This window comes from Leucopleurus acutus (assembly GCF_964270905.1).
Source record: "Leucopleurus acutus genome assembly, chromosome: X".
NCBI lineage: Eukaryota > Metazoa > Chordata > Mammalia > Artiodactyla > Delphinidae > Leucopleurus > Leucopleurus acutus.
Genome location: NC_139148.1, coordinates 84,126,659 through 84,150,085, shown reverse-complemented (window position 1 = coordinate 84,150,085; position 23,427 = coordinate 84,126,659). Strand labels below are relative to the sequence as shown.

General features: G+C 38.9%; 1 pseudogene across 1 annotated transcript; it reads right to left on the bottom strand.

Moving 5' to 3' along the window:
* Positions 1-1,978: 1,978 nt before the first annotated feature.
* LOC309978469 (protein ripply3-like) lies at positions 1,979-2,535 on the bottom strand (annotated as a pseudogene). The gene has a single exon. The product of its transcript is annotated as a protein ripply3-like (transcript).
* Between the last annotated feature and the right edge of the window lie 20,892 nt (positions 2,536-23,427).

Here is a 23,427-nt window from a genome sequence, read left to right as displayed (position 1 = left end):
GCCTGCTTGGTGGTTCTGTTTCTGTTCCCCAGCAATCTGTTAGGAACTAATGGTAAATAAAAGGGTACTCTGATGAACAGTGTGGGCCTGAGGTTGAGAATGCAAGTTAGGCTGGAAAAGGTGAAGGACTGTATGCTGTGAGTTCAGTCTGGAAATGCAATCAGCAGACAGACCCACAATGGGAACTTCTAGGTCTAAATAAATCCCAATTTAATATTATTCCATTTTTCAGAATATACACTTAATCTTCCATCTGTGTATGCATGTCTAAGGCTCTGATACCCATGCACTAATCACGAACCCAACTTACAGCTTTTCCCGTTGGGGGATGCTCTATTCTTCATGCTTGAATATTATGGCTGGATGGCTGCATTGCAGAATGAGAAAGCACTCTTAAATGAAGGAGTAGATCAGCATCACAAATTCCTTTTCAAAATACTTTGGCCCACACAGCTTGGGTTGGATCATCCCACATTATGGATGTTATATCCATGTACCCTCTCTAGGTGGCTGGCTTGGGCTTCTTCACAGAATGACAGTCTCAGAGTAGTCAAACTTCTTACGCGTAGGCTAGCTTCCCCCAGGGCAAGTGTTCCAAGAGACAGAAAGTGGAGACTGCCATTTTTTAAAGGCCAAGCCTAGGAAGTGGCACATCTTCTTTTGTTCTATTATATTCTATTATTCAGAAAAGTCATACAGGCCACTCAATTTCAACGGAAGGAGAAATAGACCCCACCTCTTGATGAAAGGATTTCAAAGAATTTGAGACTGTTTATGGTTGTCCACAGGATCCAAACTTATTTCTTTCCATATGGATAACCAATTGACCCACTAAAACCTGCATGGGGTCACTACCAACAAAAGACCACTTTAAACTTAATTTTCAGGGGAGATTTCCAACACCAAGTTTTGAGACAGGTGATTTTCTTTAGAATCCCTTGGTGTATGAGGAGGAGTATGTTTATTTCCAGTTTACCTTTGTACTGGGCACATAGCTTATTGGAATCCTAATTTTACAAGAGAGTGGGTGTCTTATAGTAGATGTCCCACCTCGTTGACTCTGGTCTTATTTTTTTTTTTTTTTTTTTTGTCTTTCAAAATATTTATGTCAAGTAGAAACTGGGAAGACAACCACATGTAAGACAGTTAAGTAGAAAAAAACTTTGACAAATACACTTATTTGGTCATCAAAATATAAAAAGCTGAAAATGATATTGCATTAGATACTTTGATTGAAAACTGTTATTCTATGTGTATATGTATAACTGATTCACTTCGCTGTACAGCAAAACCCAACACATTTTAAATCAACTATACTCCAATAATTTTTTTAAGTGTTATTGTATTCAAGTAATAAGCCCAAAGCAGTCCCAAACTAAGAGTTAAAGCTCTTCTATTCACACAGACAGACCTTAGACAAGAATCATATATATTTTTATCCTGAACGTTCCCCCCCAAATCCTTATCTTTTTATTTTTGTTACTCTTATGAAAATTATTCAGTGTTTTGTGTTTTTCATAAATAAATTTTTTTCAGAATGCCACTAAACAACCACATCAACCTTGGACAATATCTAAAATCACTTTTACGAAAGGGGAAATAGCTAAAGAAGAATTCTCAGGTTAAGTGAGAGGCGTGGGTGTGGGTGGGTTATTAATCGACATGGAATAGTTTGTCGTTTGATCGGCACAGTGACATTGCTGAACGAGCTTTGAAAGTTGGCCTACCCAATAACAACCCATGTGGACTCAAACCTTTTCTTGGTCCTAGAATCCTTTCTCAAAGGTATAAATGAGGCTCAAAAAATCACCAAGAGAAGGACGAGTAAAAGCTGAGTCCTTGCCAGGAGTGTGGTGCTGGCCGGAGACAGTCAAGTTCTTGTACACCCAGTGGAAACACAAAGTGTCCTGGCACGGCTGTCCCCAAGGGATGTCCCCCAGGGCACATGTGAGGTGGGTCTGGTGAAGGAGAGACAGGCTTATTTGGATGAGGGGCATGCAGCACCTCTGGAGAGTCAGGGCCGGGTAGCGGACCCTTACCACCGAGGCCGCCATGGCCTCCGGGTTGCCGTCCTGGGTTTGTCAGCCTGTCTCTGCCCTTTCCTCCTGGGCCGCCTCCAGCCTTCTGGCACTGAAGGGTTTCTTCCTCTTGCTCCTCAACTGAATCTGACTCATTGCTGCAGAAGTGAATGGTGGTTTGCACAGGAAAACTAGCCAGCACCTTCTCGCATGAACTCTGCAGATACTCTTGACGCTTAGAAATGGGTAAAAAGTCTTAACAGGATGCTGAAACCCAAAGGCCCCCTTCCATCCAAACGTTTGTTGGTCACTCCCAAGCTCAAGCTCGCCTCGAGTTCTGGTGGGCTCAGCATCCTGGGGGTTGGGGGGGGGCGGGTAGAGGGGTCAGGATCCAAGGTCTCCATGGTGTTTGGCTCTTGGGCCGGAGCAGCGGCGGTGGTACCCGGGGACCATCCCGGTGGCAGTGACTGACGCATCCCTGCGCCTCCCGGGCTCCGGCCGCCGGCTCACGTCTCATAGTGCCATTGGCGCTCGCGCCCCTCCAGCGGCGCCAGCTATCCGCCACGCCTTTAACTGCTCTGGCGAGGGCGCTCTGACTCTGGTCTTTATCTCTAATCCCCTACACCCCACAAGGTCATAAAAAGCTGAAAGCTCAAATTCACGGTTTTGTTAATGTTCTCCGAGCAAAAGCAAGCTTACTTCTCTGGGTTCCTGTTTTTGTTTTTGTTTTGCTTCCCCTGCATATTCCTTACTTTCTTGACAACTCATTTACGCATTTAATACACACGCACACACAAATAACACTGTTGAAAAAAATCAGAAATTAATGAATGCTAGCTTTATGGAAATAAAAAGGGGTAGAGGAGATGAGAGAACAGCCTTGGAAAATCTGTGCTCCAGGAGTGTAGAATTCAGTGGCAGCTGTCATTGGTTCCTTAATCAGTGCAAGACATTGATTTGTTTTGTTTTGTTTTGCATTGATAGTGAGATTTCAATAGCTCACCCCAGGGAGACAGGAGATAGAACGTACTCATCCCATTTGAGTAACCTTTCTTAAACTACATTTGTTTTCCAATCATCATTACCAGATAGATGTGAAGATTTGAACCTTGAGAAAGAAAGAAATTGATGAGAATTCATGGCAATTTGAAATGGTGGTATTCCTTTTATTTTTTTATTTTTTTGCGGTACGCAGGCCTCTCACTGTTGTGGCCTCTCCTGTTGCAGAGCACAGGCTCCGGACACACAGGCTCAGCGGCCATGGCTCACGGGCACTCCGCGGCATGTGGGATCTTCCCAGACTGGGGCACGAACCCGTGTCCCCTGCATCGGCAGGTGGACTCTCAACTGCGCCACCAGGGAAGCCCGGGGGTATTCCATATTTTTCATTGTTGTTGTTGTTCTGTGTTTGTTTTACTTGGGGACATTGTTATGTGTCCTAAAAAGAAAATCATTAAATTATGTGCTTTAAAGAAAATTTTATTAGCAAGTAAGCTTTTAAAACAAAACTCTGGGGACTTCCCTGGTGGCGCAGTGGTTATGCATCTGCCTGCCAATGCAGGGGACACAGGTTTGATCTCTGGTCCGGGAAGATCCCACAGGCTGCGGAACAACTAAGCCCGTGCGCCACAGCTACTGAGCCTGCACTCTAGAGCCTGCGAGCCACAGCTACATAGCCTACACATTGCAACTACTGAAGCCCATGCACCTAGAGCCCATGCTCCGCAACTAGAGAAGCCACTGCATTGAGAAGCCTGTGCACCGTAACGAAGAGTAGCCCCTGCTCTCCATGACTAGAGAAAGCCTGAATGCAGCAACGAAGACCCAATGCAGCCAAAAAATAAATTAAAAAAAAAAAACTTAAAAAAAAAAACAACTCTGGATCTTCTCCCATGCCTAAACCTGGGATGAGGTGATATAGTATAGCAGTTGCTATGATCTGAATGTGTCACCTCAAAATTCATACATTGAAACCCTAACCCCCGAGGGGGCATAGTATTAGGATGTGAGGCCTTTGGGAGATGGTTGAGTCATGAGGGTCTCATGACCTTTTATAAGGGCATGAGATTAATGCCCCAGAGGCACCAGAGAGCTCACTTGCCCCTTCCGCCATGTGAGGACACAGATAGAAGCTACTATCTGTGAAAAGGCAGGCCCTCACCAAGCACAAATCTGCTAACGCCTTGATCTTGGACTTCCCAGCCTCTAGAGCTGTGAGAAATACATTTCTGATGTTTGTAAGCTACCCAGTCTCTGTTATTTTGTTATAGAAGCCCAAACAAAGTAAGTAAGTAGTCAAGAACAAGCTCTACAATGTTACTTTCTAGCTCCGCCATTTCCTAGATAGATCATTTTTGTCAAGTCATTTCATCCCTCAACCTTAGTTACCGCATTTGCAAATGTGGACAAATGAATGTTAAATGAGATAACATGTGCCAAGTATAAGATCAGTCATGACACTTATTTGCCTGGCACTTAAGCACATAAATGTTAGCTGTAGTTGTTGTTGCTCTTATAATAATTATTAATATGAAATGAGCGAGCCCTAGGAATGATGGTATATGATCAGGGTATTTGTTATAGGTACTACTTGATGGTTAATAGGAAGACAATTAAATTTTTTTACGTATTGGGATGACTATTTGACCTCAGTTAATTTGTTTGTTTTTTTTTTTAATTGGAGTATAGTTGCTTTACAATGTTGGGTTAGTTTCTGCTGTACAGCAAAGTGAATCAGTTATACATGTACATATATCCTCTCTGTTTTAGATTCCCTTCCCATTTAGGTCACCACAGAGCATTGAGTAGAGTTCCCTGTGCTATACAGTAGGTTCTCATTAGTTATCTAATATTTTATACATAGTATATATGTCAATCCCAATCTCCCAATTCATCCCACCCTCCCCCTTCCCCCCTTGGTAACCATAAGTTTGTTTTCTACACCTATGACTCTGACCTAAGTTAGTTTAAAACAATTACACCATCAACTATACTCCAATAAAAAATTTAAAAAATAAAACAATTGCACCAAAATGGCTGTGGCAGATTTCCTGCATCTTTCAATAAGGACCGTAATAAGTCCTTTACCTCTCAAGAGGAAATAGTCTAGTCATCTATGAATAGTGTGTGTCAACAGGAAAAGTTTCAGTTAACCAAGCTCTTCTTACAACCATTACTGTGTTTCACCTAAGATTGAACAGCAGTGTTCACTATTGCAGGGCAAGGCAATAGGAATTAAAGAGAATCTAACATGTTTAAGATTGTTGTATTTTTACTTGATCAAGAAAGTGTTGACTGAGCTGGCTTCTTCAGTGTCCAGTTGTACTTACAGTTTTATTTATTAATGATCACCAATGGTCTCCATAATTTAGGTGTAATGGTTAAACAATTACCTTTTGCATTTGAACTGAAAAAAGAAGAAAGTCATTTAATTGCTAGTAATTTTTCCTAATTATACAAAAACCTTGCCTTACTTCTTGCTAACATAATAATAATAGCCAGATAAAACAGTGATTCGGCAAACAATAACTCGTTTTCCTCCTTAAAAGCCAAACTATAAATCCCAAATGGTCGCATATAGCATATAAGCCATAGGGCTGAAAAGAGTATATTTTCAAAAAGGGATCTCGGTATGAGTTGAGGATAAGGGAGCTCTTTCTCCTATCCCATTGTGTCTTTGTAATAATGTGGTCAACCACAGCAACACAACTCTATGCACTGATTTAGTCCTCCTTTTCTTTTATCATCACCCCCCTTTCCAGACTTGTACGTCCAACCCCCCCGATACAGGATCTCCTTACTGTACTCTTGGAAGTGACTTGTTGTGATGACAGATTTGGGTGAATAATTCTGTTTTTCTGCATGAAGGAGAAAAAAATATATACGATATGCATTAATCTTGTTCTGTGGTTTGACTCCCGGCTGCTCCCAAGCAGCTCACAGAGGACTAACACGGGTTTGATTAGAGAAATCTGGGGTATCAGGAAGGTCACACAATTTCTGGCAGCTTCCTTGTAAATTAAATCCAAGTAATTTATTCATGATGGTATCTATTTCAATTGTGGAGAGAGAGAGCGAAAGAAAACATAGTCTGAACAGTGACTTGGAAAACAGAAACTCTTGGGCTTTGCTCCCAGCCTTAATGTCAACTACCTCTGTAGCCTGGGTGTGCACCCAAGAAGGGTACTCCAAGGATTAATTAGCTTCTTAAATGCTTTGAATGTGGAAATGTACTGAATAAACATATGACAGATTGAATTCACCAGAGGAAAAGAGAGACCTGAATTGGAGGGTGTGGGGGTGGGAGGAGTGGAGAACAGTTATAGAGTGAGAGATTATTGAATGTTTGTTCATTCTTACTTTGGAACAATAGAAGAAAATATCCTTAAGGAGTATTTTTCTTTATGTAAGCTGAAGGAGGGGGAGAAGAAGGCTAAAAAATCATCAGAAACTAATAGAATACTTTGATCCATAACCAGTGACTAGAGATGGGAGGCTGAGTGAGGACGAGAGTGAACCATATAATAATGTGGAGCAAGGCTCTGTGGCTAGAAAAAAAAAAAAAAGCTAATCTTTCAAGAAAGGAAATAGGACACTGATCTTAGGAGGCAGGGAGCATTGTGGTACAGAAAGCAAGAGACAAGACTGGATAATTAGATGGACTTGTCCCAGAGGAAATAAGTCAGGAGGAAGAGGAGGTGAGTAATATTAATGTTGTAGGTAGATGGACACTATAATATACCAAATCAAGCCTGCTGATCTAAAACAAAGGAGTGGAGACATGATGTAGTCAAAACGGCAGGGAATGATCGAAAATGAGATCGAAAATTTCAGCTGTAAGATAATAAGCTCATCATAAAATGCTGCTTATCGGGTCAAAAAAGAAAACCACTGTGAAATGCTGAGGAGGTGGACAGTGAGACAACATAATGTGATCCAAGATGCAGTTTCGGTCAAGTATTAGAACATGAAAGAAGAGAGAAATGGAACAATAACACAAAGAAAGAGAGAGGTACTGAAAATTAGATGATACTGAGGGCGAGGGGCAAAACATTATAGGAAAAGATTTGTAGTGTAATAAGACTGAGTGTGGGTCTTAGACATGTGTGCTCTCTAGGATTTCAATAAAGGAGGAGTTCAGAAGCAGGAATAGAATTATTCATATATGTGATTGGCTCATTGAACCCAGTATCTCTTCCCCATAATTACTTAGATGTCCAGTTTGCATTTGCTTCTGCAGAATAAGTGTGTACACCTGGCCAAATCACTCTGCTATCATATTAGCCTGTCATCCAAGAAAATAATCATACCTTGCATTCCAATTAAGAGGTTCAAATGCCATCATTCCCCATTATTTCCTTTCAGGGCAATAATTCCATCCAGCAAGGTTTGCTAGTACTATTACCTGTCCAGACATTTGGGAAATCCACTTCATTGACACCCATCATTTAACTCAAGCTTTAAATTTTTGACTGGAATTTTAAAGTTAAAACCTTGTTAAGAGCTTTTCTTTGCTTATCTTTATTTTATACAAAGTTGGCCCCTAAAATGCTTACAGAGCATTTCTTAAAACCTAGATTACAAAATTATTGGTGATTTAGCTAGTTACCCCTTCTGAATTGGCTAGATAAAAGCCATAAATCTTAATTACATAATAAAGTTCCCTTCTAAATATCAAAATCCCTAAGAGAACAATCATTTGCAGTATCCAGATCAGGATTTTGTATGCAAGATCACCAAGCATCCCACATGGGTTTTGGGCACAGGCTGTTACTGCTTCATGGCCTCATTGCCAGCTCAGCTTGACTTGCTTAACCCTCTGCCTGCCCTGCTTTATGTTACCCGAGCTAATTGGTCCATAGAAGATAGAGGGGCCTTGGTTTGGAATAAAGTTGCCTCTTTAAGTGTTCTTCAAGTGTTTAATCCTAAACAAGGGCAGTTGCCCCACCCATAGGTTACCTCAATTAGCCAGTCAAGAGTGGCCCATCTACTTATTGCAACAACTTGCTTGATACATTTTTTAAAATTATTATTACTATTATTCCCAATAACACCTTCAATATGAAAGTTAATAAGTGCTCACTGCAAAAAAAATTAAATATATGGAAAACCACAAAGACAAAAACAGAAGTAAAGACCTTAACTAGATAGTGCTCCAAAGAAGGTAGACAAATAGCCAACAAATACATGAAAATATGCTCAACATCACCGATCATCAGGAAAACATGAATCAAAACTGTAATGAGATATCACCTCATGTCTATTAGGATAACCACTATAAAAAAAAAACAGGAAATAATAAGTGTTAGTGAGGATATGGAGAAATTGGGACCCTTGTGCAGTATTGGTGGGAATGTGAAATGGTGTGGTGTTATGGAAAATAGTATGAAGTTTCCTCAAAAATTAAAAATGGAATTAACATATGATCTAGCAGTACCATTTCTTGGTATTTATCCAAAAGAATTGAAAGCAGGATCTCAAAGAGATTTTTACACACACATGTTCATTGCAGCATTATTCACAATAGCCAAGAGGCAGAAGCAACCCAAATGTCCATCAGTGTATGAACAAATAAAGGAAATGTGGTATATACATACAACAAACTACTATTCGGCCTTAAAAAAGGAAATCCTGTCCCGTGCTACAACACGGATGAACCTTGAGAGCATTATACTAAGTAAAATAATTCAGTGACAAAAAGACAAATACTGTATGATTTCACTTATATGAAATACCTAAAGTAGTCAAACTCATGGAAACAGAAAAGGGTGGTTACCAGGGGCTGGAAGGAGGGGAAAATGAGGAGTTGTTCAATGGATATAGAGGTTTAGTTTTGCAAAATGAAAAAGTTCTAGAGATCTCGTGCACAAAAAGTTCCAGAGATCTGTGAACGTAGTTGACACTACTGAGCTGTACACATAAAAATGGTTAAGATCATAAATTTTATGTTTTTTTTAATCACAATTTATTTAAAGAAAAAAAGAAGCAGCAGCAGCAATAGCTTGAAAAGCACCTGTGCATTAGTACTTATGGACTTGTCAAGCCTGGAACTTTACCAGGATGTGAATGAGCCTGGGCTAGACTACTGGAGGTTACAAGACCACATCTCAGCAGACAGTCAATCAGCCACCAGACAGCTAACCAGTCACCAGCCAACCCAGCAGCCAATCACAGACACATGCATGGGCCACAGCAAAGATCTGCTGAGCCTGACTCAGATCTGCAGAAGCCCCCAGATGAAAACAGCCCTGTATATTTTTGAGCTAAGTAAATCATTGTTATTTGGGGGAAATTTTTAAATAAAACAGAATAAAACAGAAATCACTCAAAATTCTTCCACTTAGAGGGAACCCTTGTGAACTAATATAAGTTTTGTGTATGTGTTTATGCATGTAACAGTATTCTACCAGGTGTTTACACCTTTATTTCTTTAATCCCAATGCATTTAGCTTGTTTTAAAATCTTGTGATATTGAAAATAACACTGAGATGAGCACTTTGTGGATATATTTTGTGTACAACCATGATTATTTTCTTAGGATGAATTCTTAGACATTGGATATCTAGGTGAAAGTTATATAAATTACTCAGGTATCTTAAAAGTATTCACTAAATCCTTTTTAAATGGGGGAGGCAGAGTTTCTTTTCACATCTGGTCACTAAGTTACACTTCAAAAAAATAATCTAGCATTGTTTAACTGTAAAAATAATTTGATTAACTACTTTGGGTGAGCAGACCAAGAAAGAAATCTATAGGCAATGAAAACAGATATTAGTGGGTAAATTCTTATGACAGTTGAGAGACACACAAATGCAACCCAACTAGAAAAAAAAAAAAACAACTTATTGCTGCTGTTCTGATGTCTGCCTGGTCTGTAAAACGTAGCAGATTTTTCAGTGCCTGTGGTGAAATGCAGCACATATTTGAGTGAGAAACCAGGCACTAAGAGCTTTATTTGTTAATAATGCTGTGAGATCCACTAAATTGTTTGTGTATAAATGTGCCCAAAACACTTAGTTTTATTCACACCCTGGAAGAAATAATATAAAGGTCTATTTATTGTTCATCTTCATCTATTTTAAATGCCAGTCAATGTGTGAATGGTTCATATCAGAAGGCTATTCAGCTAAAGACTATCACTAAAATGGCATAAATCAACATTCTTTTTATTAAGTAAGCCTTCATCCTAGCTAAATATTTTGGATCTCAAGCAAGGGAAACTCTTGTCCTTTTCAACTAGGAAGTAAATGGATGTCTAGTCCCTCTTATTCCCTGTAATGCAAGTATGACCTGGTTCTTATATATGCATGTTGTTGGGGAAAAAGAGCAGTATTTCCTTAGGCAGACAAGAGTGTTTAGCTTATACCCAACCTGGTAAGTATAGACTAGGACATTCAGATAATGTTCAACAACTGGTGATTTTCTGGGTGATGTGGATGAGGAATGTCAAAAATGCCTCCTAAACATTGATCAAATCTATGAGGCACTGTGGACAAAGAATGTCACCTGCCCTATCAGTAAACAAAGGATGTTGCGGCCATCAAGCCCTCAGACACTGCAGTCACCCCTAACTGTGCACCCAGAGGGGATTCAGGATGGAGAACAGGAGGATACTGGCCTTAGATAGGTAAAGTGCATATGAAAAGATTGATTTCAATGAGCACAGGCTCTTGCATCTTCCCATACATAGAAAAGCGCTAAATTCATTAACTTGAGATGTCTGGTTTTCTTTAATTAATAGTAATCATTTGATGTTCTGACTACCTGGTTTTTGTTGCAAAAACTCCTATATATCCCTTCTTCTCCCTTAGCTCTTTGGAGCAGTCCCTCAGAGCTACCTGAGAGGCTGTCTCCCAGGCTTAAATCCTTATAAAGCCCGCCAGAAAAAACATAATTCTCAACTTTTAGGTTGTGCATTTTTCTCCAGTCAACACTGACTAATATTTGGGGTGCATTCTTATAAGCATAGAAGGTTTAGTTGCCATTAATAATGCATTTAATGGAGTTTTGACGTTTCTTGTCAATTCTCTGCACATATTCCTTTGAGAATTGGCAGAACTTTGAATCAGTATGTAGGCAACTAATAATTAGCCCACTTGGTCAATCTCTGGGCCTGAAATCTTACAGGAGCTGCTTAGGAAGTAACTATTTCTATAAAGTTAGGGAAGCTTGGTAGTAAATGACACTATTCTCATATATAATCCTTCTCTTTCTAATTCCCAGAGTGTGTATGTGTGTCGGAGGAGGGTCAGTGTGTGTGACTGGAGAGAATCTCCAATATTCTAAGAGTTGGGGTCAACAGTCCCACTGAACCCCAAGAAAATTGTCTTCACTGCTGCTCCATGAACTTCATTCACAAAGCAAATGGTGAGAATGAATCTTACAAAGTTCTAGCAGTGGAGCCAAGTCAGTGTGAAACTGAGCGTTGAGAACAAATTTAAGAAGATGCAGTATTTTGGTAATTGTTAAAATAATTTTATTCCTTTTGGTGGTGGCCATTGGGATCGGGAACCTACTCCCTTCCCCCACCTCCCATCTTGAAATGCAAACAAACAAGGCTTGTTAAAGTAATGCTATGAGGAGTGGTTTGATTCTTGAAGAGCAGGAGTGTTAATTTGTTCTCTTTCATTTGCAAAGCATCATATGAGTTTTGCAGATGGCACTTATAAAAGAAATGGTTCAAATACCTATTTGATCTGGCCCTGACACACACACTTACATGCACATACAACTTCAAGTCAACCTGATTTCCTCCCACTTTAGAAAAATAATTTATAAGAGACATTTATGGTTTTAGCATTTATACATAAAATATGGTATTTAGCAAGACACAAAAACCTCTCTTGCTAGCACTCTGTTTCTCTTTCTCTCTCTCTCTCTCTCTCTCTCTCACACACACACACACACACACACACACCCCTTTTGGAAAGAAGAGAAACTTAAGAAGCATAAAAGTTTACCTGGTATATAACCTAGAAACGGTACATTTAGGGTATTTTAAATCTAAGATCTATGATTGAATTCTATCTCCCCCACCTCAAAAATATGAGTTAGGTGTTTTCTTTTTAACCAAAGACTAGACTCTCTTATCTTTGAATTTCTCACTTGAAGAATATAGGGCCTGAATATCCCTGAGATATCTGTAGATACAGAAAATAGAGTGAGACTGTGGACAAGCAAAGCAAATCTTTGAAGTACATAAGTGGAAAGTGGAAATAAGATAGCATGGTAATTAACACAGATAAAAATAGTTCATATGCTTCCCTATATTTCTTATGGGTGATAAACTGCCTTAGCTGGAAACTATTTTCAAGCTATAAATCTTCATATGACTAATGACTTCCCTATATCTTGCAATGAAATTAGAGAACAAATATTAAGATGTAGTGTTTATTTATCTGTAAAATTATAATACCAGAGCAACAGCATGAACCTGTACATGAAATTATGGCCACAAATTATTACTTGATGGCCATTTTCCCCCATTAAATTATATGGGTAGCAGTACGTAGATAGAAATGCAGGATAAATAAAGTTCATGGCCTGCATCTTGTCAAGTGGTTAAAAGGTTTCCACTGAAAGGACCAATTCATGTTGGAAATATTTATTTTAATTTGAATCTCTTTCGTGTATTACAAACTCAGTTGGCTGAAAAGGAAGATCAGAGCTATCTTGCAAACGTCTTTGAAGAGTGCATTTGCCACACCTTATTTGGTATGTCTATTGTAGAATGTCTTTATAAGTGGATATCTCTGGCTTCCCACATGTCACAAGTGCTTCAGCCGATTGTTAAACCGGAGAAAAGTACATCAGAAAAATAATGCTTCTGTTGCCTTCCCTGGGCATCCAGTGTGAGTTGCTTCCTCAGTCTAAAGATTACATGGAAGGTGGTTAAGAATCCACCTTCCAATGCAGGGTATGTGGGTCCGACCCCTGGTCAGGGAACTAACACCTCATGTGGGACAACTAAGGCCACGTGCTGTAACTACTGAGCCCACGCGACACAACTAGAGAGCCCACATGCCACAGCTACAGAGCCCACATGCTCTGGAGCCCCCACGTCACAACCAGAGAGCCCGTGTGCTGCAACTACTGTGCCTGTGCACTCTGGAGCACACGCACCACAACTAGAGAGAAGCCCATGTGCCACAATGAAAGATCCTGGTGCTGCAACTAAGACCCGATGCAGCCAAAAATATAAATAAATAAATAAATATATTTTTTTAATTTAAAAAAGTAAAGATTACCTGGAGGGATTTAGCTAGGAACTTAGAACAGCCCTCAAACATGTACATGAATTTCTGGGCACCATTCACTTTTTTTTTAAGCTGTTTCCATAGTCCATGGGTGAGAACTAACCTAATTCCAACAGAGGTGGGAAAAGACTGGCTTTGATTCACAAGTCAGCAGTTGTTAAATCTTGAGTCTAATTACATAAGCCACCTTGTAATGTGGAAGAAGTATTTGGAATCAAAGGACATTGATATATTATAGAAAATATAAAAAGTGTAATGCTTTTAATTCTTGGAGTTTAATCAGAGTCTGAATGCCCACCTATCTGGGATGTTGTGAGGTAGATTTCTATATTGGGTGTATCTTCTGAGGTCCATTCCAACTTTCTGATTCTATGACTTGAAGGTAGAATTACTAAATATGAATATTTGGGGCATAGCCTCATCCTGATGATTTTTATAGTTTTACTACATAGACACTTGTGCATATTAGAAGATGCTCCCTTTGGTAAGGTGAGAAGGTATAGCCCAGAATCTATAATAAAACACCTGGGTAAACAAACTGAGTGTTAAGTGTTAATGTCCATCAATTTTCCCATTTCATCATTGCTTTATTATAATTCATATGCTATTAAACATCAGTCTGGCAAGTTCTGGTGATGGAAGACTGGCTTATATCAACTAAAACTCCCATACATAACAATTATAAACTCTGGAAAAGAAAACATAAACATAACTGCTATTTGAAGGAACTGGAGAGTAAACAAAGCCTTCAGAAATTGTGGGGTTTTTTGACCCTTGAAGAAAGGAAGTCATACTGTTTGAGGACCACCTTCATACATCTTTTCCCCTGAGACCAATTCCCAGCCTGAGCATCATGGAGGTAGAGGAGAGTTGATAAGCAGATTTACAAGCTCCACCCATGTATGGTTTCCTCTTTTCAAGATTGCCCCCCTCGCTAGTGTGACACGGCTAGCCGGGAGGGAGTCCGAGAAAAAGTCTGGACCTGTGGAAGAGGCAAGAGACTTTTTCTTCCCTCTTTGTTTCCTGGTGCGCGAGGAGAGGGAATTAAGAGCGCTGCTTAAAGGAGCTCCAGAGACGGGCGCAAGCCACGGCTATCAGTGCGGACTCCAGAGACGGGCATGAGACGCTAAGGCTGCTGCTGCTGCCACCAAAAAGCCTATGTGCAAGCACAGGTCACTATCCACACCTCCACTCCCGGGAGCCTGTACAGCCCGCCACTGCCAGGGTCCCGTGATCCAGGGACAACTTCCCTGGGAGAACACACGGCACACATCAGGCTGTTGCAATGTCATGCTGGCCTCTGCTGCCGCAGGCTTGACCCGCATCCGTACCCCTCCCTCCCCCGGCCTGAGTGAGCCAGAGCCCCCGAGTCAGTGGCTCCTTTAACCCCGTCCTGTCTGAGTGAAGAACAGACGCCCTCAGGCAAGCTACATGGAGAGGCGGGGCCAAATCCAAAGCTGAACCCCAGGAGCTGTGAGAACAAAGAAGAGAAAGGGAAATTTCTCCAAGCAGCCTCAGAAGCAGCGGATTAAATCTCCACAATCAACTTGATGTAGCCTGCATCTGTGGAATACCTGAATAGACAATGAATCATCCCAAATTGAGGAGGTGGACTTTCGGAGCAAGATATATTATTTTTTCCCCTTTTCCTATTTTTGTGAGTGTGTATGTGTATGCTTCTCTGTGACATTTTGTCTGTATAGCGTTGCTTTCACCATTTGTCCTAGGGTTCTCTCCATCCTTCTTTTTTTTTTTTTTTTGGTTTTTACTTAAAAATTTTTTTCATAAAATTATTTTTTATTTTAATAACTTTATTTTATTTTATCTTACTTTATTTTATTTTATTTTATCCTCTTTCTTTCTTTCTATTTTTTCTCCCTTTTATTCTGAGCTGTGTGGATGAAAGTCTCTTGGTACTCCAGCCAGGAGTCAGTGCTGTGCCTCTGAGGTAGGAGAGCCAACTTCAGGACACTGGTCCACAAGAGACCTCCCAGCTCCATGTAATATCAAATGACGAAAATCTCCCAGAGATCTCCATCTCAACACCAACACCCAGCTTCACTCAATGACCAGCCAGCTACAGTGCTGGACACCCTACGCCAAACAACTAGCAAGACAGGAACAGAGGCCCATCCATTAGAAGAGAGGCTGCCTAAAATCATAATAAGGCCACAGACACCCAAAAACAAACCACCAGACGACGACCTGCCCACGAGAAAGACAAGATCCTCCCTCATCCACCAGAACACAGGCACTAGTCCCCTCCACCAGGAAGGCTACACAACCCACTGAACCAACCTTAGCCACTGGGGACAGACACCAAAAACAACGGGAACTACAAACCTGCAGCCTGCAAAAAGGAGACACCAAACACGGTAAGATAAGCAAAATGAAAAGACAGAAAAACACACAGCAGATGAAGGAGCAAGGTAAAAACCCACTTGACCTAACAAATAAAGAAGAAATAGGCAGTTTACCTGAAAAAGAATTCAGAATAATGACAGTAAAGATGATCCCAAACCTTGGAAATAGAATAGAGAAAATGCAAGCAACATTTAACAAGGACCTAGAAGAACTAAAGAGGAAACAAGCAATGATAAACAACACAATAAATGAAATTAGAAATACTCTAGAAGGGATCAATAGCAGAATAACTGAGGCAGAAGAACGGATAAGTGACTTGGGAGATAAAATAGTGGAAATAACTACTGCAGGGCAGAATAAAGAAAAAGGAATGAAAAGAATTGAGGACAGTATCAGAGACCTCTGGGACAACATTAAACACACCAACATTCGAATTATAGGGGTCCCAGAAGAAGAGAAAAAGAAAGGGACTGAGAAAATATTTGAAGAGATTATAGTTGAAAACTTCCATAATATGGGAAAGGAAATAGTTAATTAAGTCTAGGAAGCACAGAGAGTCCCATACAGGATAAATCCAAGGAGAAACATGCCAAGACAAATATTAATCAAACTATCAAAAATTAAATACAAAGAAAACATATTAAAAACAGCAAGGGAAAAAAACCCAAATAACACACAAGGGAATCCCCATATGGTTAACAGCTGATATTTCAGCAGAAACTCTGCAAGCAAGAAGTGAGTGGCAGGACGTATTTAAAATGATGAAGGGGAAAAATCTACAACCAAGATTACTCTACCCAGCAAGGATCTCTTTCAGATTTGATGGAGAAATTAAAACCTTTACAGACAAGCAAAAGCTGAGAGAGCTCAGCACCACCAAACCAGCTTTACAACAAATGCTAAAGGAACTTCTCTAGGCAAGAAACACAAGAGAAGGAAAAGACCTACAATAACAAACCCAAAACAATTAAAAAAATGGTAATAGGAATATACATATTGATAATTACCTTAAATGTAAATGGATTAAATGCTCCTACCAAAAGACACAGACTGGCTGAATGGATACAAAAAAACAAGAAAAACACCAGTATATATGCTGTCTACAAGAGACCCACTTCAGACCAAGAGACACATACAGACTGAAAATGTGGGGATGGAAAAAGATATTCCATGCAAATGGAAATCAAAAGAAAGCTGGAGTAGCAATTCTCATATCAGACAAAATAGACCTTAAAATAAAGACTATTACAAGAGACAAAAAAGGACACTACATAATGATCAAGGGATCAATCTAAGAAGAAGAAATAACAATTGTAAATATTTATGCACCCAACATAGGAGCACCACAATACATAAGGCAAATGTTAACAGCCATAAAAGGGGAAATCAACAATAACACAATCATACTAGGAGAATTTAACACCCCACTTTCACCAATGGACAGATCATCCAAAATGAAAATAAATAAGGAAACACAAGCTTTAAATGAAACATTAAACAAGATGGACTTAATTGATATTTATAGGACACTCCATCCACAAACAACAGAATACACATTTTTCTCAAGTGCTCATGGAACATTCTCCCACATAGATCATATCTTGGGTCACAAATCAAGGCTTGGTAAATTTAAGAAAATTCAAATCATATCAAGTATCTTTTCCAACCACAACTCTATGAGACTAGATATCAATTACAGGAAAAGATCTGTAAAAAATACAAACACATGGAGGCTAAAGAATACACTACTTAGTAACCAAGAGATCACTGAAGAAATGAAAAAGGAAATTAAAAAATACCTAGAAACAAGTAACAAGGGAGGCACGATGACTCAAATCCTATTGGATGCAGCAAAAGCAGTTCTAAGAGGGAAGTTTATAGCAATACAATCCTACCTTATGAAACAGGAAACATCTCAAATAAACAACCTAACCTTGCACCTAAAGCAATTAGAGGCAGAAGAACAAAAAACACCAAAGTTAGGAGAAGTAAAGAAATCATAAAGATCAGATCAGAAATAAATGAAAAAGAAATGAAGGAAACGATAGCAAAGATCAATAAAACTAAAAGCTGGTTCTTTGAGAAGGTAAACAAAATTGAGAAACCATTAGCCAGACTCATCAAGAAAAAAAGGGAGAAGACTCAAATCAATAGAATTAGAAATGGAAAAGGAGAAGTAACAACTGACACTGCAGAAATACAAAGGATCATGAGAGATTACTAGAAGCAACTATATGCCAATAAAATGGACAACCTGGAAGAAATGGACAAATTCTTAGAAATGCACAACGTTCTGAGACTGAACCAGGAAGAAATAGAAAATATGAACAGACCAATCATAAGCACTGAAGTTGAAACTGTGATTAAAAATCTTCCAACAAACAAAAGCCCAGGAGCAGATGGCTTCACAGGCAAATTCTATCAAACATTTAGAGAAGAGCTAACACCTATACTTCCCAAACTCTTCCAAAATATAGCAGAGGGAGGAACACTCCCAAACTCATTCTACGTGGCCACAATCACCCTGATACCAAAACCAGACAAAGATGTCACAAAGAAAGAAACCTACAGGCCAATATCTCTGATGAACATAGATGAAAAAATCCTCAACAAAATACTAGCAAACAGAATCCAACAGCACATTAAAAGGATCATACAACATGATCAAGTGGTGTTTATCCCAGGAATGCAAGGATTCTTCAATACACACAAATCAATCAACATGATACACCATATTAACAACTTGAAGGAGAAAAACCATATGATCATCTCAATAGATGCAGAGAAAGCTTTCAACAAAATTCAAGACCGATTTATGATAAAAACCCGGCAGAAAGTAGACATAGAGGGAACTTTCCTCAGCATAATAAAGGCCACATATGACAACCCCACAGCCAACCTCGTCCTCAATGATGAAAAGCTGAAACCATTTCCACTAAGATCAGGAACAAGACAAGGTTGCCCACTCTCACCACTATTATTCAACATAATTTTGCAAGTTTTAGGCACAGCAATCAGAGAAGAAAAAGAAATAAAAGTAAACCAAATCGGAAAAGAAGTAAAGCTGTCACTGTTTGCAGATGACATGGTACTATCCATAAAGAATCCTAAAGATGATACCAGAAAACTACTAGAGCTAATCAATGAATTTGGTAAAGTAGCAGGATACAAAATTAATGCACAGGAATCTCTGGCATTCCTATACACTAATGATGAAAAATCTGAAAGTGAAATCAAGAAAACACTCCCATTTACCATTGCAACAAAAAGAATGAAATATCTAGGAATAAACCTACCTAAGGAGACAAAAGACCTGTATGCAGAAAATTATAAGACACTGATGAAAGAAATTAAAGATGATACAAATAGATGGAGAGATATACCATGTTCTTGGCTTGGAAGAATTAACATTGTGAAAATAACTGTATTACACAAAGCAATCTACAGATTCAATGCAATCCCTATCAAACTACCACTGGCATTTTTCACAGAACTAGAACAAAAAATTTCACAATGTGTATGGAAACACAAAAGGCCCCGAATAGCCAAAGCAATCTTGAGAACGAAAAATGGAGCTGGAGGAATCAGGCTCCCTGACTTCAGACTATACTACAAAGCTACAGTAATCAAAACAGTATGGTACTGGCACAAAAACAGTAAGATAAATCAATGGAACAGGATAGAAAGCCCAGAGATAAACCCACGCACATATTGTCACCTTATCTTTGATAAAGGAGGCAAGAATATACAGTGGAGAAAAGCCAGCCTCTTCAATAAGTGGTGCTGGGAAAACTGGACAGGTATATGTAAAAGTGTGAAATCAGAACACTCCCTAAGACCATACACAAAAATAAACTCAAAATCGATTAAAGACCTAAATGTAAGGCCAGACATTATCAAACTCTTAGAGGAAAACATAGGCAGAACACTCTATGACATAAATCACAGCAAGATCCTTTTTGACCCATCTCCTAGAGAAATGGAAATAAAAATAAACAAATGGGATATAATGAAACTTCAAAGCTTTTGCACAGTGAAGGAAACCAGAAGCAAGAGCAAAAGACAACCCTCAGAATGGGAGAAAATATTTGCAAATGAAGCAACTGACAAAGGATTCATCTCCAAAATTTACAAGCAGCTCATGCAGCTCAATAACAAAAAAACAAACAACCCAATCCAAAAATGGGCAGAAGGCCTAAATAGACATTTCTCCAAAGAAGATATACAGATTGCCAACATACACATGAAAGAATGCTCAACATCATTAATCATTAGAGAAATGCAAATCAAAACTACAATGAGATATCATCTCACACTGGACAGAATGTCCATCATCAAAATATCTAGAAACAATAAATGTTGGAGAGGGTGTGGAGAAAAGGGAACCCTCTTGCACTGTTGGTGGGAATGTAAATTGATACAGCCACTATGGAGAACAGTTTGGAGGTTCCTTAAAATCTAAAAATAGAATTACCATACGACCCAGCAATCCCACTACTGGGCATATACCCTGAGAAAACCATAATTCAAAAAGAGTCATGTACCAAAATGTTCATTGAAGCTCTATTTACAATAGCCAGGAGATGGAAGCAACCTAAGTGTCCATCCACAGATGAATGGATAAAGAAGATGTGGCACATATATACAATGGAATATTACTCAGCCATAAAAAGAAACGAAATTGAGTTATTTGTAGTGAGGTGGATAGACCTTGAGTCTGTCATGCAGAGTGAAGTAAGTCAGAAAGAGAAAAACAAGTACCATATGCTGACACATATATATGGAATCTAAGAAATAAAACAGAAAAGTCATGAAGAACCTAGGGGTAAGATGGGAATAAAGACACAGACCTACTAGACAATGGACTTGAAGATATGGGGAGGGGGAAGGTTAAGCTGTGAGAAAATGAGAGAGTGGCATGGACATATACCCACTACCAAACATAAAATAGATAGCCAGTGGGAAGCAGCTGCATAGCACAGGGAGATCAGCTCAGTGCTTTGTGACCACCTAGAGGGGTGGGATAGGGAGGGTGGGAGGGAGGGAGACGCAAGGGGGAAGAGATATGGGAACATATGTATATGTATAACTTATTCACTTTGTTATAAAGCAGAAACTAACACACCATTGTAAAGCAATTTTACTCCAATAAAGATGTTAAAAAAAAAAAAGATTGCCCCCCTCAAATTCCAATCACTATAGCAACCACAAACTCCCTCCTTAACACAGGAGACAGGAATGTTTTTGTGTGAAGGACCAGATAGTGCAGTAAATAATTATGTCTTTATAATACAGTCTCTGTTGCACAGTCCTCTTTGTTTTCCTTTTTGCTTTATATAAACTTTTACAAATATAAAAAACATTCTCAGTTCCCATTTTTAGCTAGAGGGCCCTATAAAAACAGGCCAGATTTGTCCAGGAAGCAATAGTTTGCCTATTCCTGATCTAATACCTCAAGCAAATAAAACTGTGCCATCTAACATATATGTATTTGGATTCCCAGAAGGAGAGGAGAGATAGAATGGAGCAAAAAAAGCATTTGAAGTCAAAATCCTGAAAATTTTCCAAATGTGATAAAAAGCATCAATATACTAATCTAAGAAGATTAAGAAGCTTAGTGAACCCCCAAGAAGTATAAATACATAAAACAAAAAAACCCAAGGCTCTAGATAATCAAATTTCCCAAAAACAAAGTACATAGAACATCTTGAAAATTACTCTTTTTATATTATTAACTCTAAGTAGACTTTGAAATATTAAGGATACATGTTGTAATTCCTAAAGCACACACTAAAAATAATACAAAAAGTCAAAGTTAAAAGCTATAAGAGGAACTTAAATGGAAAACTTAAAAAAATTAATTAACCCAAAAGAAGACAGGAAAGGAGAAATAGAGAAACAAAATCTCAAATGGGAATGGTAGAAAACAAATTGAAAAGCAAAATAGTAGACTTAAACCCAACCATATCAATAAACTATTTTACATGTAAGTAGGCTAATCTCTCCAACTGAAAGGCCAAGATTTACCGACTGCTTTTTTTTTTTTTTTTTTTTTTGCGGTACGCGGGCCTCTCACTGTTGTGGCCTCTCCTGTTGCGGAGCACAGGCTCCGGACGCGCAGGCTCAGCAGCCATGACTCACGGGCCCAGCCGCTCCGTGGCATGTGGGATCTTCCCGGACTGGGGCACGAACCGGTATCCCCTGCATCGGCAGGCGGACTCTCAACCACTGTGCCACCAGGGAAGCCCAGACTGTTTTTTTAAGTGACTTTATCTATGCTATTACAGGCATTATGTTTTGATATTATGACACAGAGAGGTTGAAAATAAAAGTATAGAAAAAGTTATATGGTACAAACAATAAACATAAGAAAGCTTGTATGTCTTTGTTATTATTAGACTTAACAAGTATAATTTGAGATAAAGAGGGAAATTTCATACTGTAAAAGTGTTACTATATAGGAAAGACATGACAACTAAATTTGTTTTTGTAGCTAAAAATATTGCTTCAGCTAAAGCTGACATAACTAAAGGGAGAAATAAATCCAAAAAGGGCTGTGTATATGCTCATAAAAGACCTGAGAAAGCCCTCAGCTCTCCCCTCTGTCTGACTTTCAGGCCCTGTACAAACAGGAAGTGAAAGATAAGGCGGAGTTGTAAATTGCCTGGCTGAGAGTTGAGGGCATATTCCGAAACATACACACACACAGTGCCCATCTGCAAAGACTAGGAGATTTTTTTTTTACTTCCAGCCCTTAAAGAAATTTCTGTACAATCACTGGTTGACCACTAACCTGAAGGAACAGAGACTTCAGTGGCCATGTACAACAAAGAATACACACTTTACAGAATTAGTTCAGAAAAGTCTCTAACAAACAAACAAACAATTACTACTACAACAAGCAGCACCAACAATGCCTGGGGAGGGAGGAATCTAATTTCTGGAGTTGCCACATTATAATTTTCAAAATGTCCAGTTTTCAACAACAAAAAATTATGAGGCATGCAAAGAAACAAGAAAGTATAGCCAATACATAGGGGAAAGGGCAATCAATAGAAACTGTCCTTGAGGAAGCCTAGATATAGGACTTACTACACAAAGACTTTAACTATTTTAAATATGTTTATAGAGCTAAAGGAAATCACATACAAAAAATCTGAAGGAAACTCTGAGAACAATAGCTCATGAAATAGAGACTCTCAGTCAAGAGATAGAAATTATAAAGAGAAACATATAGAAATTCTGGGGTTAAATTGTATAATAACTGAAATGAAAAATTCACTAGAGACACTCACGAGAAAATGTAACCTGACATATGAGTTCAATTGAGGTTATCTAGTCTGAGGAACCAAAAGAAAAAAAATGAAGAAAAATGAAATAAAAAGAGCCTAAGACAACTGTAGGAAAACACTAACCATACCAACATATGCATAGTGGGAGGCCCAGAAGGAGAGAAAGAAAGGGGCAGAAAGAATATTTGAAGAAATAATGGCTGAAAACTTCCTCAATTTGATGAAAAACATCAATCTACACATCCAAAAAGGTCAATGAACTCCAAGTAGGATAAACCTAACAATATCCACAGTAAACACATTATAATAAAACTGTCAAAAGCCAAAACCTTAGAGAGATTTTGAAAGCAGCAAGAAAAAAACAACTCATCATGTACAAGTGTTCCTGAATGAGATTAACAGGTAAATTCTCATCAGAAACTATTAAGGCCAGAAACAGTGGGACGACATATTCAAAGTGCTGAAAGAAAAAATCACAATTGTTAACTAAGTATTCTC